This window comes from Neolamprologus multifasciatus, chromosome 19 (assembly GCF_963576455.1).
Source record: "Neolamprologus multifasciatus chromosome 19, fNeoMul1.2, whole genome shotgun sequence".
Classification (NCBI taxonomy): Eukaryota; Metazoa; Chordata; class Actinopteri; order Cichliformes; family Cichlidae; genus Neolamprologus; species Neolamprologus multifasciatus.
Window position 1 is genome coordinate 3,743,276 of NC_140457.1, and position 15,624 is coordinate 3,758,899.

Below are 15,624 nucleotides of genomic sequence, written 5' to 3' on the forward strand. Positions count from 1 at the left end.
TTGTGTGAGACGGAAGAAGGAAGGGGGCACAGGTAACAAAGCAGAGGGAGAGAAAAGGAGGATGGATGCTCTGCAGAGTATGTTTGATTGCTGTCTGATTACAGCTGCTGCTGGAGGGAAGGGCTGAGACGTTCTCCCACAAAAACCTACGCACACATCAGCAAGTTCATCTGAAGGCTGCTGAAATCAGATAGCTGGCTGGTTGGGACCGGGTCACGAGAAATAGGCTATAACCGCCACAGAGACAAATCAGCTAGAGACGTGTATGTCTGTGCTCGTCAAGTGGCAACATTGTAAAGTTATTAACATGTGAAATGTCTTAAATAGCCAATGTGACATCACCAGCTCAGTTTGTGGACTCTTTTTTTCCTAAACAGGGGTCATAATTTACAAAATAAGCGTGATGTATTTATTTAGGTGTAAACCTAATGATTGAGACCATAAACTCATTAGGAACGTGTTGGCAGAGGACATAAATCGAGTTAGCAGTATAGTCTTTTTCTAATGCATTTCTATGCAATGTGGCTTCTTCTTGCAACCTGGGAAGTCGCCCCCTGCTGGCCGTTAAAAAACGTTTTAAGGCGTCACTTTTCGACACTTCTATCTACGACTTACTCATGTTAACGCCGTATTCTTTATTTTTTTTCTTTTTGAAGGAGGTTTTATATGTGTGTGTGTGTGTGTGTGTGTGTGTGTGTGTGTGTGTGTGTGTGAGTGTAACAACATACTGAGGCTAATGCCATGCAGGCCTCTAGGTGTTTAGATGGAGTGGGGGTGAGTGGGTGTCGGGTCTGGGGCCCCTTCCATGCCATTTTATCCCCAGCGGCCCCTCTAAAGTTACCCACTGTCTGTGACTGTAGCCAGCAGGTCTCACATCACTATATTCACAAAAGGCTCTCTGTAACTAGATAGCCTTAACTGGTCCTGCATTGCTGTCATATTTTGGTCAACATGCATACTGTGTCAGTCACACATATACACTCTTCCTCTTTGTGTATCCTTGCACCTCTTCTCCTTGAGCTGCTTTTACCACCTCTAATCCTCTTTCCCATGCCAGAGCGCAGACTAGCTTATTACAGTTCCACTGTGGTTAATGAGAGATGTGAGGTGGCTACAAGGTAAATCACTCATCACTTGGCTGAGTTGAAACTGTGACAAAGCTGCTAACAAACAGCAAAAAGTCAAGCGTAGGGTGGTGGGGAAAAGGGGACTTTAATTATTTTTTTGCTTTCTGTGGGCACACTTACATACAAAAACAAAGAATATCTCTATGCCATCTTTTTAAACTAGACTGAAATATGTACAGACTGATCAGCGTGTGTGCTCCTGCCTTTATGTCTGTGATTAATTAGGGCCACACAGCTAGGAAATGAGTACGCTGGGTAATGCTGTGGCTGTATTGATTTTCTGTCTGCCTTCGTCTCTTTCTGCTCTTCTCTACCACCACCTCCCAATCAAGGAAGCCTCAGCTGAGCCTGTACGTGAGGCGTTTCTGGTGGCCAGAGCTGCACAGCTTCTCCACCCCACACCAGGGGAAGGGAGGCTACTGGTGGAGTCCTCAGAGGTACCAGGAAGTGGAATCTACCTGCAGGAACGCCGTCGACACAGTGTGGTCTTTCCTGGAAACACTGTCTTTTCGGACGTGCCCTCGAGTCTAAACGCGGCCTACTGCCACCTCCACACTGGTGTGAGTAGACTGTTGATGATGGGGAGTGTGTGTATATTTACGTGTCTGCTGCCATTGTTTTACAATGCGCTTGAAAGGTCTGATTTTGAAGAGCTTCTTCTTAAGTTGAAGCTGGCCGTCAGCACTCCAGCAGAAGTAGACGACAGATCAGTAAGGACTCAATCAGCACTCTGCAAGCTTATCAGAGGCCTGGTGTGGAGCCACGGTCAGGAGCTCTCAAGGCCACATCTTCTCTTAGAAAGCCTTTGTGCACAGGATCACCTTATCTGTGACCGCACTGACCACCTTCTGTCATTATTGTGGTTATCACTAACTGATAAGATTGCATGAATCACTCTGTGTCATCAGTAACCCACAAAAACAAAAAAGGACTGCCCTAACCTAGAGTTTTAAAAATATTCCAGTTTGGTAGTTACTACATGCCTCTCTACTGCTACAGTAACTTTCAAAATGTAACTCTCCAGAGTTGAGACCTTGAAGTAGAGGTGCAGTCTAAAGCCTGGATTGCAGACATGGACAAGGATAGCTGGAGACGCCACAGCCGAGTAGCCAATCCTGTTACACTTCTTTGAAGTCCACTGCCCGGGCACATGCATAGTTTCTGCATTCTAATGTAAATTCTCCACAAATGAGTCATGGTCCACCAGGGTCCCAGTGACACAAGATGCATTCAGAAAGAATAAAACCCGTTTTATGCAGCTCTCTCTTCCTCCCAAAACCATAGTGACTGCATCTACTACCAGACCATCAAAAACAACCTAAAAAAAACATTTTGTGGAAGTATTCATGAAGAGAGCAATATAACAACCTCAGCTACACCGAGGAGTAAACGAGCTAAATGTGGACTATTAAACATTCGGTCTCTCTCTCTTCTAACTCCTTGTAATAATAACTGATCAAAATACTGATTTTCTCTGCATTACAAAATCCTCATTATAGCAGGATGAATGTTAATTTTAATGCTGTCAGAATCCCTGAAGCACAGACCAAGGAGGAGAGGCAGCCATCTTTCACTCCAGCTTATTAATCAACCAAAGACCCAGACAGAGGTTTTAATTTATTTGAAAGCTTAGCCTTGTACAGCCTAACTGGAAATCTCAAGGGCCGGTTATGTTTGTCGTTATCGATCGTCCACCTGGACCTTACTCAAAGTTTCTATCTAATATATCTGACTTTTCAAATCAGATTAGTTCAGATAAAAAAATTGTCATGATCCTGGGTCTGTTGACCCAACGTTTTAAGTTTCAGTTTATTTGGATGTTGTTTATGTTTAAGTTCATTAGATTAGCGAAGTTCATTTGGTTATTCGACTCCTTGTGTTTTCTTCCCCTGTATTTAAGTTTCCCTCCCCCTTTGTGTTTCATGCTGCGTGTCTTATGTTATCAAGTTTGTATTATCATGTCTGTCTCATATTTCCTGTTTTATTTTGAAGGAGTCGTGTGTTCTTTGTTCATTGTATTTAGTTTCACTTCCCTTGTCCTGTCATTAGGCTCATGTCAGTCAGCTGTTCCTCCATGTGTTCCCACTTCCCCTAATCACCTCCTGTGTATTTAAGTCCTCTGTTTTCAGTGTGTCATTGTCAGGTCGTCTGTTGTCCACGCCATGCTTCCAAGTTTCTTGTCTAGGTTTTTCTTATTGTTTGTTTAGATTTTCCAGTTTAGGTTTGTGTTAATTTTGCTTCAGTTTGCACTTTGTTTGTACCTTTTTTTACCAGCCATATTAAACGGCTCGCTTTTTGTTAACATTTCAAGTTCTGTTCCCTGTTCCTTGCAGCGTTTTGGGTCCTTTTGTCAACCCCTACAGTCTGCCCTCGCCAGACTGTGACAATAATCATAGTGAGGGATTTGAGCATTCATGTAGATGTTGAAAATAATAACCTCAACACTGTATTTAATTTATTATTTGACTTTTATCAAACAGTAAATGAGATATATGCACACTTCAAAGTATTCCAATCCGTTGCAAAGAAATTGAGATTTCACAAATTTAGAAGATCTTTGGCCTTAAAACAGAGTTTTTCACTCTATATAAAATCCATTTCTAAAGCTAGGACATCTTATGATTTGTCACTGACAGGGACAACCCCAGTTTTCTTTTCAGCACTTTGTACTCATGGGAAGCTTTCTTCCCACATGAAAATTATTCACAGAGTACTGGTCCCTTAGGCAAAATGATGGAAAAACACAGCATACATTTTCATTGCTATGCAGATGATACCCTGCTATATTTTTCCATGAAGCCAGATAATACACATCAATTAGCTAAGCTACTGGCATGTGTTAACCTCCTAGGACCTGGCGTCCACATATGTGGACATCGCATTTTGGGTTATTTAGACTAAAATACTTTATTTATAGACACCAAAACCGTTTTTTACCCCTAAAACGGTGTATTTTTTCTGTGGATACTTGTTTTCAAAAATGCAGCTTTCAGCACTTCAACATTGCTTCATTTTTCAGAGGTTGTGTCTCTGTAGTTTTGCAAAAATCTGACAAATTAAAAAATTGTCCTGATCTTCACTGCAGTTATTTAGGAACAAGAGCAAAAACTAGTAGAGCCAAATCCCATGAAATATAAAAAAGTAATAAGCTGAGATATTTGAGAGTGGCACAGCGTGGTGGACCAAGTGAGGGCGTATTAACCCAAAGGTGTAGATACATGCAGCTAAAATTATTATTTTAATCTTGTAGGCTGTAAAGGAAATGTTTACAGACACATAGCCTTGTTGTATAACCACACATGCAGTACCACACTGACCCCCATACCCATTTTTTTCATCACTAAATCATCCATTCCCAATCCCCCCATCGCCAACCCAATATTCTGTTTATATAAATATCCTCTACCCCTCCAGCTACCACATCCCTCCACGACCTAGAGGACATGACCTAAATGGGTGGACTTAGTAATGGTCTCTATGCCCCACAGCATCTTGTTGTCATGACAGCAGAATGGTTGTGACTATCGGGGTGCGTCTGCCTGCTGAACTGATTGAGGCAATTGATATAAAAGCAGAAGAAGGGAGGGGTGAAAAGAGGTGCGATGGCACCAGTGGGTTTCAAGAGAGAAAATGAAACAAGTGAGGTGAACTCTAAATCATTGAGAAGCATTTCCCTGCAGCATAGCAAGACGGAAAGAAAGAGGAACAGACACAGGGAGTGAAAATGAAAACGTGAGAAAAGGGGAGAAAGTTGGAACCTTGAGCAGATGAACAAAGTTGGCCTGGCACCACTGTGAACCAAGAGACTTTAGGAAGCAAAGGGGAAAGATAAAGAGAGATATTTAAAATAGAAATAGATGATTTTGAATGAAACGGAGAACGGTAGATGGTTACAGGGGAGAAAATAGCATGAAAAAAAGAAAGAAGTGAAAAGAGAGAAAAAGCCAGGGGGCTAATGGGCTCGTGGCTAATCAATCCTGAGTGATGGCCACTTTGGAGAGAGCCAAGCTGACAGATGGAGACCATCCCTCTGCTTTAACTCTCCCCTGACTCCTAACTCACCACACCAGGGCACATCAGAACCCCCCCAACCCTAACAAACCTCACCTCCCCAGAAGGCATGTAACATCACGCAAATTCAACACACATACGGAGGCGCAGTCGGCCCAGCCAGCGTCTGTCAGATCAGCCGATGCATTTAATGTGTGAGAAATGGCCACAAAAGAATCCTTACTGTTATTCCTGATGTGGATGAGTTTGAATCAGTGCAGCATCAGTTGTCGATTGATTCTCCATAACAACTGATTGGGCTAAATGAGCACTGGGATCGATCGCTGGCGACAGGAGGAGGGTATGGTAAATGAGTTATTACTCATGTGGCCAGCCACGTGGTACTTTTGTACACTTGTACTCAGTGAGCAGAAAAAGAGACAAGAGTGTTCCCATTTATTCAAGACTACTGTGTAAATCAGTCACGTGCTACCACAGCAAGAAAGACGCATATTTTCCACATCGCTGTGCAAACCCACAGCATGTGGACAGACATGGATAGCGGGATAATGAGTGGGAAAAAAAGGGAAAATGGATGTTATTTAAAGATCCCCGGGATGCTGCGGTTCTTTGTAAATGCACAAGGTTTGTGGAAGGTCAACCAATAATACTTAAGAGTATTTTATACTATGATATTCAAACTGATGCTGAAAAATGAAGCCAACGTGGAAGGGCCAAAAACTGCTTTTCATCTATTGGCTCCAAAAGTGAGTCAATCTCCAGACTGTTGTGTTTAAATGAGAAATAAACATGTTCACAGCCTGATACGACACAAAAAACAAAAGGTTTCTAGCCAACACTCTCATTCATAACTGTTTAAATTGTACTAAGAGTCATGCAATACAGGCTTGTGGCCACTTTGGTTTCAACACAGGCAGCTGTCTGTAAGACCTCATTTCCGCTAAATTGACTGAAACTGACATCTTGACTGTCTTTGCGGTCTCATATAAGACCCTAGGATACATACAAAACCTGAGGACTATGACAGTGACTTCACTACAGCCATCTTTTATATACAGATGTACTATATGATGAAGAAGACAACTCTGCACACTTTTACTGTCCCTTATAAAAACACAGCAGTTCAGAGCACAACTGCCAATGAAATATTTCAATTTAATCCACAGCATCAAAAGTATTGCTTCATCATTAGAAGTTGTTCACAATCCCGTCCTTAAACCAAGCCAGAGCCCAAAGCAGTGCCAAACAATTCAATTCAATTCAATTCAATTCAATTCAATTCAATTCAATTCAATTCAATTCAATTTTATTTATATAGCGCCAAATCACAACAAATGTCGCCTCAAGGCGCTTCATAGATACAGAGAAAAGCCCAACAATCATATGACCCCCTATGAGCAAGCACTTTGGCGACAGTGGGAAGGAAAAACTCCCTTTTAACAGGAAGAAACCTCCGGCAGAACCAGGCTCAGGGAGGGGCGGCCATCTGCTGCGACCGGTTGGGGTGAGAGAAGGAAGACAGGATAAAAGACATGCTGTGGAAGAGAGACAGAGATTAATAACAGATACGATTCAATACAGAGAGGTCTGTTAACACATAGTGAGTGAGAAAGGTGACTGGAAAGGAAAAACTCAATGCATCATGGGAACCCCCCGGCAGCCTACATCTATTGCAGCATAACTAAGGGAGGATTCAGGGTCACCTGGTCCAGCCCTAACTATATGCTTTAGCAAAAAGGAAAGTTTTAAGCCTAATCTTAAAAGTAGAGATAGTGTCTGTCTCCCGAATCCAAACTGGAAGCTGGTTCCACAGAAGAGGGGCCTGAAAACTGAAGGCTCTCCCTCCCATTCTACTTTTAAATACTCTAGGAACAACAAGTAGGCCTGCAGAGCGAGAGCGAAGTGCTCTAATAGGGTGATATGGTACTACAAGGTCATTAAGATAAGATGGGGCCTGATTATTTAAGACCTTGTATGTGAGGAGCAGGATTTTGAATTCAATTCTGGATTTAACAGGAAGCCAATGAAGGGAAGCCAAAACAGGAGAAATATGCTCTCTCTTTCTAGTCCCTGTCAGGACTCTTGCTGCAGCATTTTGGATTAACTGAAGGCTTTTCAGTGAGTTTTTTGGACATCCTGATAATAATGAATTGCAGTAGTCTAGCCTGGAAGTAATAAATGCATGAACTAGTTTTTCAGCGTCACTCTGAGACAGGATATTTCTAATTTTAGAGATGTTGCGCAAATGGAAGAACGCAGTCTTACATATTTGTTTAATATGTGCGTTGAAGGACATATCCTGGTCAAAAATGACTCCAAGGTTCCTCACAGTGTTACTGGAGGCCAAGGTAATGCCATCCAGAGTAAGAATCTGGTTAGATACCATATTTCTAAGCTTTTCAGCGCCGAGTACAATGACCTCAGTTTTATCTGAGTTAAGAAGCAGAAAGTTAGTGGCCATCCAAGTCTTTATGTCTTTAAGACATTCCTGCAGTTTAACTAATTGGTGTGTGTTATCTGGCTTCATGGACAGATAGAGCTGGGTGTCATCTGCATAGCAGTGAAAATGTATGCTATGTCTTCTAATGATGCTGCCTAGGGGAAGCATGTATAATGTAAACAGAATTGGTCCTAGCACTGAACCCTGTGGAACTCCATAATTAACCTCAGTGTGTGAAGAGGACTCTCCATTTACATGCACAAATTGGAGTCTATTAGATAGATATGATACAAACCACTGCAGTGCAATACCTGTAATACCTACAGCATGTTCTAATCGCTCTAATAGGATATTATGGTCAACAGTATCGAATGCTGCACTAAGGTCAAGAAGGACAAGCACAGAGATGAGTCCACTGTCAGAGGCCATAAGAAGATCATTTGTAACCTTCACTAAAGCTGTTTCTGTGCTGTGATGAACTCTGAAACCTGACTGAAACTCTTCAAATAAACCATTCCTCTGCAGATGATCTGTTAGCTGTTTGACAACTACTCTTTCAAGGATTTTTGATATGAAAGGAAGGTTGGAGATTGGCCTATAATTAGCTAAGACTGCTGGGTCTAGAGATGACTTTTTGAGTAAAGGTTTAACTGCAGCCACCTTGAAGGCCTGTGGTACATAGCCGATTATTAGAGATAGGTTGATCATATATAAGATCGAAGAATTAATCAATGGCAGGACTTCTTTGAGCAGTTTTGTAGGAATGGGGTCTAAAAGACACGTTGATGGTTTGGAGGAAGTAATTATTGAAGTTAACTCAGAAAGATCAATTGGAGAAAAAGACTCTAACTTAACATCAATGAAACTAAGAGTAGCTGTAGATAATATTACATCTGTGGGATGATTATTGGTAATTTTTTCTCTAATGATAAAAATTTTATTTGTGAAGAAGTTCATGAAGTCATCACTAGTTAACGTTAAAGGGATGGTTGGCTCAAAAGAGCTCTGACTTTTTGTCAGCCTGGCTACAGTGCTGAGAGAAACCTGGGGTTGTTCTTATTTTCTTCAATCAGTGATGAGTAGTAAGCTGTTCTGGCTTCGCGGAGGGCTTTCTTATAAAGCAACAAACTATTTCTCCAGGCTAAATGATGATCCTCTAAATTTGTGACACGCCATTTCCTCTCCAGATTACGAGTCATCTGCTTTAGGGTACGTGTTTGAGAATTATACCACGGGGTCAGGTACTTCTGATTAGAGACCTTAGTTTTCACAGGAGCTACAGTATCCAGAGTCGTACGTAGTGAGGAGGTGAAATTATTAACAAGATAATCGACCTCTGTTGGGGTAGCGTTCAGATAGCTGCTCTGCTCTGTGTTGGTACAGGGCATTGACGATGATAACAGTGGCTGGATTATATTCTTAAACTTAGTTACAGCGCTTTCAGAAAGACATCTACTTTGATAAAGTCTACTCTCCACTGCTGCGTAATCAATTATTGTAAATGTAAATGTTATCAAGAAATGATCAGACAGGAGAGGGTTTTCAGGAAACACTGTTAAATGTTCAGTTTCTATGCCATATGTTAAAACAAGATCTAGAGTGTGATTAAAGTGGTGGGTGGGTTCTTTTACATTTTGAGAGAAACCAATTGAGTCTAACAACAGATTAAATGCCATGTTGAGGCTGTCATTTTTAGCATCAACATGGATGTTAAAATCACCCACAATAATTATTTTATCTGAGCTCAGAACTAAATTAGATATAAAGTCTGAGAAATCAGACAGAAACTCTGTGTAAGGCCCAGGTGGACGATAGATGATAACAAGTAAGACTAGTTTCTGAGTTTCACAGCTGGGGTGGACGAGGCTAAGCATCAGGCTTTCAAATGAATTAAAAGTCTGTCTTGGTCTTTCATTAATTAATAGACTGGTGTGAAAAATTGCTGCCACACCGCCCCCTCGACCTGTGCTTCGAGATTTCTGGTAGTTAGAATGACTCGGGGGTGTTGATTCATTTAAACTAACATAATCATCCTGCTGCAACCAGGTTTCTGTAAGGCAGAGTAAATCAATTTGTTGATCAATTATTAAGTCATGTACTAACAGAGACTTGGAGGAGAGAGACCTAATATTTAATAATCCACATTTCACTGTTTTACTCTTTGGTTCAGATGTGGATACTGTATTGTTCTTTCTTTGTAAATGTTTAAGTTGTTTGTTGCTGGTTTTTAGTTTGTTTTTTGTCTTTTTGGAAGCAGACAGTCTCTATGGAGATGGGTTTTTGGGGGGGTAGCAGGAGGAGAGAAGCTGCAGAGAGGCGTGTAAGACTGCAACTCTGCTTCCTGGTCCCAACTCTGGATAGTCATGTTTTGAGGGGTTTAATAAATTTGTCCATATTTCTAGAAATGAGAGCTGCTCCATCCAAAGTGGGATGGATGCCGTCTCTCCTAACAAGACCAGGTTTCCTCCAGAAGGTTTGCCAATTATCTATGAAGCCCACATCATTTCTGGGACACCACTCAGACAGCCAGCAATTTAAGGAGAACATGCGGCTAAACATGTCACTCCTGGTCTGATTGGGGAGGGGACCAGAGAAAACTACAGAGTCCGACATTGTTTTGGCAAAGTTGCACACCGATTCAATATTGATTTTAGTGACCTCCGATTGGCGTAACCGGGTGTCATTACTGCCGACGTGAATTATGATTTTATTGAATTTACGTTTACCCTTAGCCAGCAGTTTTAAATTTCCTTCAATGTCGCCTGCTCTGGCCCCTGGAAGACAATTGACTATGGTTGCCGGTGTCTCTAGCTTCACATGTCTGAGAACAGAATCACCAATTACCAGAGTTTGACCCCCAGCGGGTGTGTCACCGAGTGGGGAAAAACGGTTAGACACATGAACGGGTTGGTGGTGTACCTGGGGCTTCTGTTTAGGACTACGCTTCCTCCTCACCGTTACCCAGCCATCTTTCCCCAGCTGCTTGGGGTCTGCCGGGGAACAGCTAGCGGGGCCTACACTATCTTTGGCTGCACCAGCTACAGGGGCCTGGCTAGCTAAGGGTGAGAGCAGGGTGCAAAGCCGAGTCTCCAATTCAGTAATCCTGGCCTCCAGAGCTGCAAATATGCTACATTTGTTACAGATATCATTACTGCTAAAGGAGGCCGAGGAGTAACTAAACATCTGACACAATGAGCAAGAAAGTGCAGAAGGGACAGGTGAAGTAGCCATGGTGCTAACGGGTCGGCTACGAGCTAAGCTAGCGAAACAGTACAGAGACAGTGAGTGAATACTTTGGCTATAAATTAGGTAGTGAGTACAGAGAAAGTGTGCTTCGGATGAAGCACGTGAAGATTATACTGTGAAAAAAGAATGTATTTAAAAGTTGTTAATTAAACTGCTAAGCAAATAAGCTACTCAGAAACACCACTGTGTTTGAGCAGGAACAGGAAGCGATACTATACCACAGAGCGAGCGAACAACAAGTGACAGCGTTGTTCTTATTTTCAAACAAGAAAGCAGCGTCATAAATTGCACTCTGCTGGCCCCGATAAAAAAAGATTAAAGGGAAAAGAAGAGCAATCCAGCGACAGGCTGCTTGGACAAGGGTTGGATGGAGGGCTGCTATCAACTCCTGAAAGACAGCAGGAGGGAGGGAGGATTAGGGGGACAGTGCTGAGGCCTCCACTGAGAGATATTCAGCAGACAGTCGCTTTCTGTCCTCACTATCAGCAGGGATGTTGCCACTGGGTCATGCTCCCAGCCACACAAGCTTCTTATGCATCAGTGTCAACAGCTGCAAGACTCCAGTTGCTACTGTCTGCTCGTTTGCAACTGCATATACATTCATTTCTGAACATATGCATGTGCCACTCACATTTTTGCACCCTGTACCAAATCATACAATCCAGCACACTGTCTGGTCTGTCCTTAGCCAATCCTTTCGCCGGGGAACAGCTCTGTTTTCCTCACCCAGCTGTCACGTCAAAAGACAGCCAGTCAGTCAGCCGGCGAAGCAGCAACAGTATTCTTCCCCTAGACGAAGCTATGGCTCGGATCCTTTACTTCCTGAGCCATGGAAAAGGGTCAAAGCACAAGCCACAGATGGCAGAACTTGGGCCGTGCTTTGCAGAAATCCAACTCTGTTCAGAGCTGGAGAGCTAGAAGGTCAAAAAGGCAGAGAGAGGGGAAAAAGAAATGGATCTGGCTAGAGATGTGTGAGGAAACGGAGCAGAGACAGGCCGTTTGTTTCCACAACCCAGCGCTCACACACTGGAGCACATCCATTAGGATTAGGCGAGAATCTTTATTGCTTTGCAGATCATGAGGTATTCTTTCAAAGCATATTCATTTTCACGTGTATTCATAATTTTCAGGCTCAAGTTTTGACAGTGTTGACTTTGCAGTGATGTGTGGTACTAAGATCAAAACGTTCCTAGACTAGATATCTTTCTTAGCAATGAAAAGCACCTTTGAGGGGGAAAAAGCATCTAATCCGCTGACATTTTTCAACTAAAGTCTGGCCTCTTTGCGCTGTGAGAAAATCACCTGCTGAGCTCGGTAATTGAACGTCTCTGTTCTTCTATTATTATCCTGGTTCACCTTCGAGAGGCTGACATGCTTAATAATGAAGTCTTTGTTAATTAAGTCAGCTGATTAGGGACCTGATATATAATTAAATTCTCAGAGAATAGTCGAGAGGAATATCTCAGTTTCATTGTTATCCCTTTTGGTCTTAATCTGTGGCCCCTCGGTATCTGCTTGTTAAGTTTGAAGTAAGAGCCATTTCTGGAGCCAAAGACTCCTTCAGATCCCAAAAGTAAACAAACACCGAGGCACCGCTAAGGATTAAAAAGTGCTTTAATTCTTTCATCTCCAACAGAGTGATTAGTGTAGCTGTTTTGCCAGGTGTTAGAATCAAGCACAACATCCAAGAAAGGCAGGAGGCTGAGCCGTGTTAGCAGTAAGTTACCCTACTAGTCAAAAGTCTGGCCTGTCTCACGCCTGGGTGAGTGAATTAAGCAATAAATTGGGGAAGTCATAAAAAAAGTTTATACATTACTTTTCAGTGCCATCAGCTCCAAAACCTCACCTCTCCATGTTACAGTAAGTTCACATAAAAGTCTTTGGAATGAGGTGCATTTGGAAAACTTCACTGTTGGCATGAAGGGCAGCAGGAGGCGAATGATTCAACTGTGCTTTTGAAAGAGCTAAAGGTTCACAAGGGCACTGGTATTGTTTGAATGAAGGATTTTACCTTTGTTTTAAAAAGTATTTCCCTCCAAATGAAAACAAAAACTATGTGAGGCTCTACCAAGAGGACATCAAAGCAACCCTAACTGCAATCTTGGCCGATAAGAAGCCTTCACACAATAACACGGCACACAATCTGATGTCAAAAAAGAAGATAAAAATGGCATCCCACACACAGAGATGCCGTTTCTGACACTCTTTACCCTAGAAGGAGTTTTTTAAAAGCTAAAAAAAGTTTGCATATGGACAAAAGTCATAGAAACATCCATCCATCCATCTTCATCCGCTTATCCGGAGCCGGGTCGCGGGGGCAGCAGCCTAAGCAAAGAGGCCCAGACCTCCCTCTCCCCAGCCACCTCCTCCAGCTCATCCGGGGGAACACCAAGGCGTTCCCAGGCCAGCCGAGAGATATAATCTCTCCAGCGTGTCCTGGATCTGCCCCGGGGCCTCCTCCCGGTGGGACATGCCTGGAACACCTCACCCAGGAGGCGCCCAGGGGGCATCCTTGTCAGATGCCCGAACCACCTCAGCTGGCTCCTTTCGATGTGGAGCAGCAGCGGCTCTACTCTGAGCCCCTCCCGGATGGCCGAACTTCTCACCCTATCTCTAAGGGAGATGCCAGCCACCCTTCGGAGGAAGCTCATTTCCGCCGCTTGTATCCGCGATCTCGTCCTTTCGGTCACTACCCACAGCTCGTGGCCATAGGTGAGGGTAGGGACGTAGATCGACCGGTAAATTGAGAGCTTCGCTTTTACACTCAGCTCCCTCTTCACCACGACGGACCGGTGCAGCGTCTGCATTACTGCAGCTGCAGCCCCAATCCGTCTGTCGATCTCCGGCTCCCTTCTCCCATCACTCGCGAACAAGACCCCGAGATACTTGAACTCCTCCACTTGGGGCAGGACCTCATCCCCGACCCGGAGTGGGCACTCCACCCTTTTCCGGCTGAGAACCATGGCCTCAGATTTGGAGGTGCTGATCCTCATTCCCGCTGCTTCACACTCGGCTGCGGACCGCTCCAGTGCGAGCTGGAGGCCCTCACCCGATGAAGCCAACAGAACCACATCATCCGCAAAGATCAGAGATGAGATCCTGAGGCCACCAAAGCGAAAGCCCTCCACCACTTGGCTGCGCCTAGAAATCCTGTCCATAAAAATTATGAACAGAACCGGTGACAAAGGGCAGCCCTGGCGGAGCCCATCACCCACCGGGAACGAGTCCGACTTATTGCCGGCAATGCGAACCAAGCTCTTGCAACGGTTGTATAGGGATCGAATGGCCCATAGCAATGGGCCAGACACCCCATACTCCCGCAACACCTCCCACAGGACACCCCGAGGGACACGGTCGAATGCCTTCTCCAAGTCCACAAAACACATGTAGACTGGTTGGGCAAACTCCCATGCACCCTCAAGTATCCTCGAGAGGATAAAGAGCTGGTCCAGTGTTCCGCGACCAGGACGAAAACCGCATTGTTCCTCCTGCATCAGAGGTTCGACTAGCGGACGAACTCTCCTTTCCAGCACCCTGGCATAGAAACACTTTAACAAAATATCCGTGCACATCTGGGCGGGAACGTAGTGAAAGGAAAAATGGAGAGAGCTCGGAGAAGCGTGATTTCACGGTACATTTTGAAAATATGTTGCTGTAACTTGACTCCATCCGTTGGCTGGACTCCTCCAAAGTTAAAATTTCACTTCTGAAAGCACCATTACAATTTATGTTGAGCGTGTACATGCAGCTTTTCGGCAGCGGTTCAGTGATTAGCACTGTTGCCTCACAGCAAGAGGGTAGTGGGTTCAAACCCAGGCAGGGTTCTTCTGATGGTGCTTGTGTGGGTTGTCTCCAGGAGCTCCAATTAATCCTGCTGTCATGGGCTGGGTCGTGTGACCCAGTGTTTGTATTTTTGTATCCATTTTTGATTTAGTTAATTTCTTAGTTGTTTCTGTCATCTCCCCCTGTACTCAGTCTCCCTGATTCGTGCGTCTACCTGTCATGTTTCATGTCTGTGTGGTTATGTTAAGGCCATGTCATGATTTATCTTCATGTCTCTGGGTTTCCTGTTTTATTTTGAAAGAGTCTGGTGTTCTTTGTTCACTGCATTTAGGTTTACTCTCCCCTGTGCTGTAATTATGTTTCATTCTAGTCAGCTGTGTCCTCATGTGTCTCCACTTCCCCTGATCACCTCGTGTGTATTTAGTCCTCAGTCTTGCTGTGTTCAGTGTCGCGTCGTCTGTGTTCTCACATCCATGTTTTCACGGTCAGTGATCATCATAGTCTCTGAGTCTTCTTAGTTTGTCACAGTATTCGTTTTTCCAGTTTAGTTGTAGTCTAGTTTAGTCACGCTATCCCTGCTTTGTTTGTGCACTTTGTCTTCAGCCATAATAAAGGCTCGCTTTCTGTTAAGTTCACTCCCGTCTACTCACTTGTGTACGCACCTGGGTCCATCACACACACCACCGCACGGCCTGTCTCCGCAGACCATGACACCTGCACCAAGAGAGTCTCACAAAGTCTCTTTCTCACTCTCGGTCACCCTGGAGTGAAACAGGACAGGACCTTCCTTGCAAGCAAGAAAAAACTGTTATTTAATTGTAACTAACTGCCAGTCATGTGACCAAGTGTATCTATTTAATAACAAATATCACAGCATTAGATTTATTAGGCTGTTATTATTAAACTATGTAACATAAATGGATGAAAATGTATATGTAGATGCCAAATGTCATTTCTGAATGTCTGAATTAGTTACTGATTAGTCAGATACAATCTCTTTGTTTGCCCAACCTGCAG

At 43.6% G+C, this 15,624-nt stretch overlaps 1 long non-coding RNA gene across 1 annotated transcript in view; it reads left to right on the forward strand.

Moving 5' to 3' along the window:
* The first annotated feature begins 687 nt into the window (after positions 1–687).
* Positions 688–15,624, forward strand: part of LOC146495728 (uncharacterized) — a 61,145-nt gene continuing 46,208 nt past the window's right edge. Inside the window, exon 1 of the long non-coding RNA XR_014871148.1 lies at positions 688–1,687. This is a non-coding gene — a long non-coding RNA (uncharacterized LOC146495728). The remainder of the gene's footprint in view (positions 1,688–15,624) is intronic.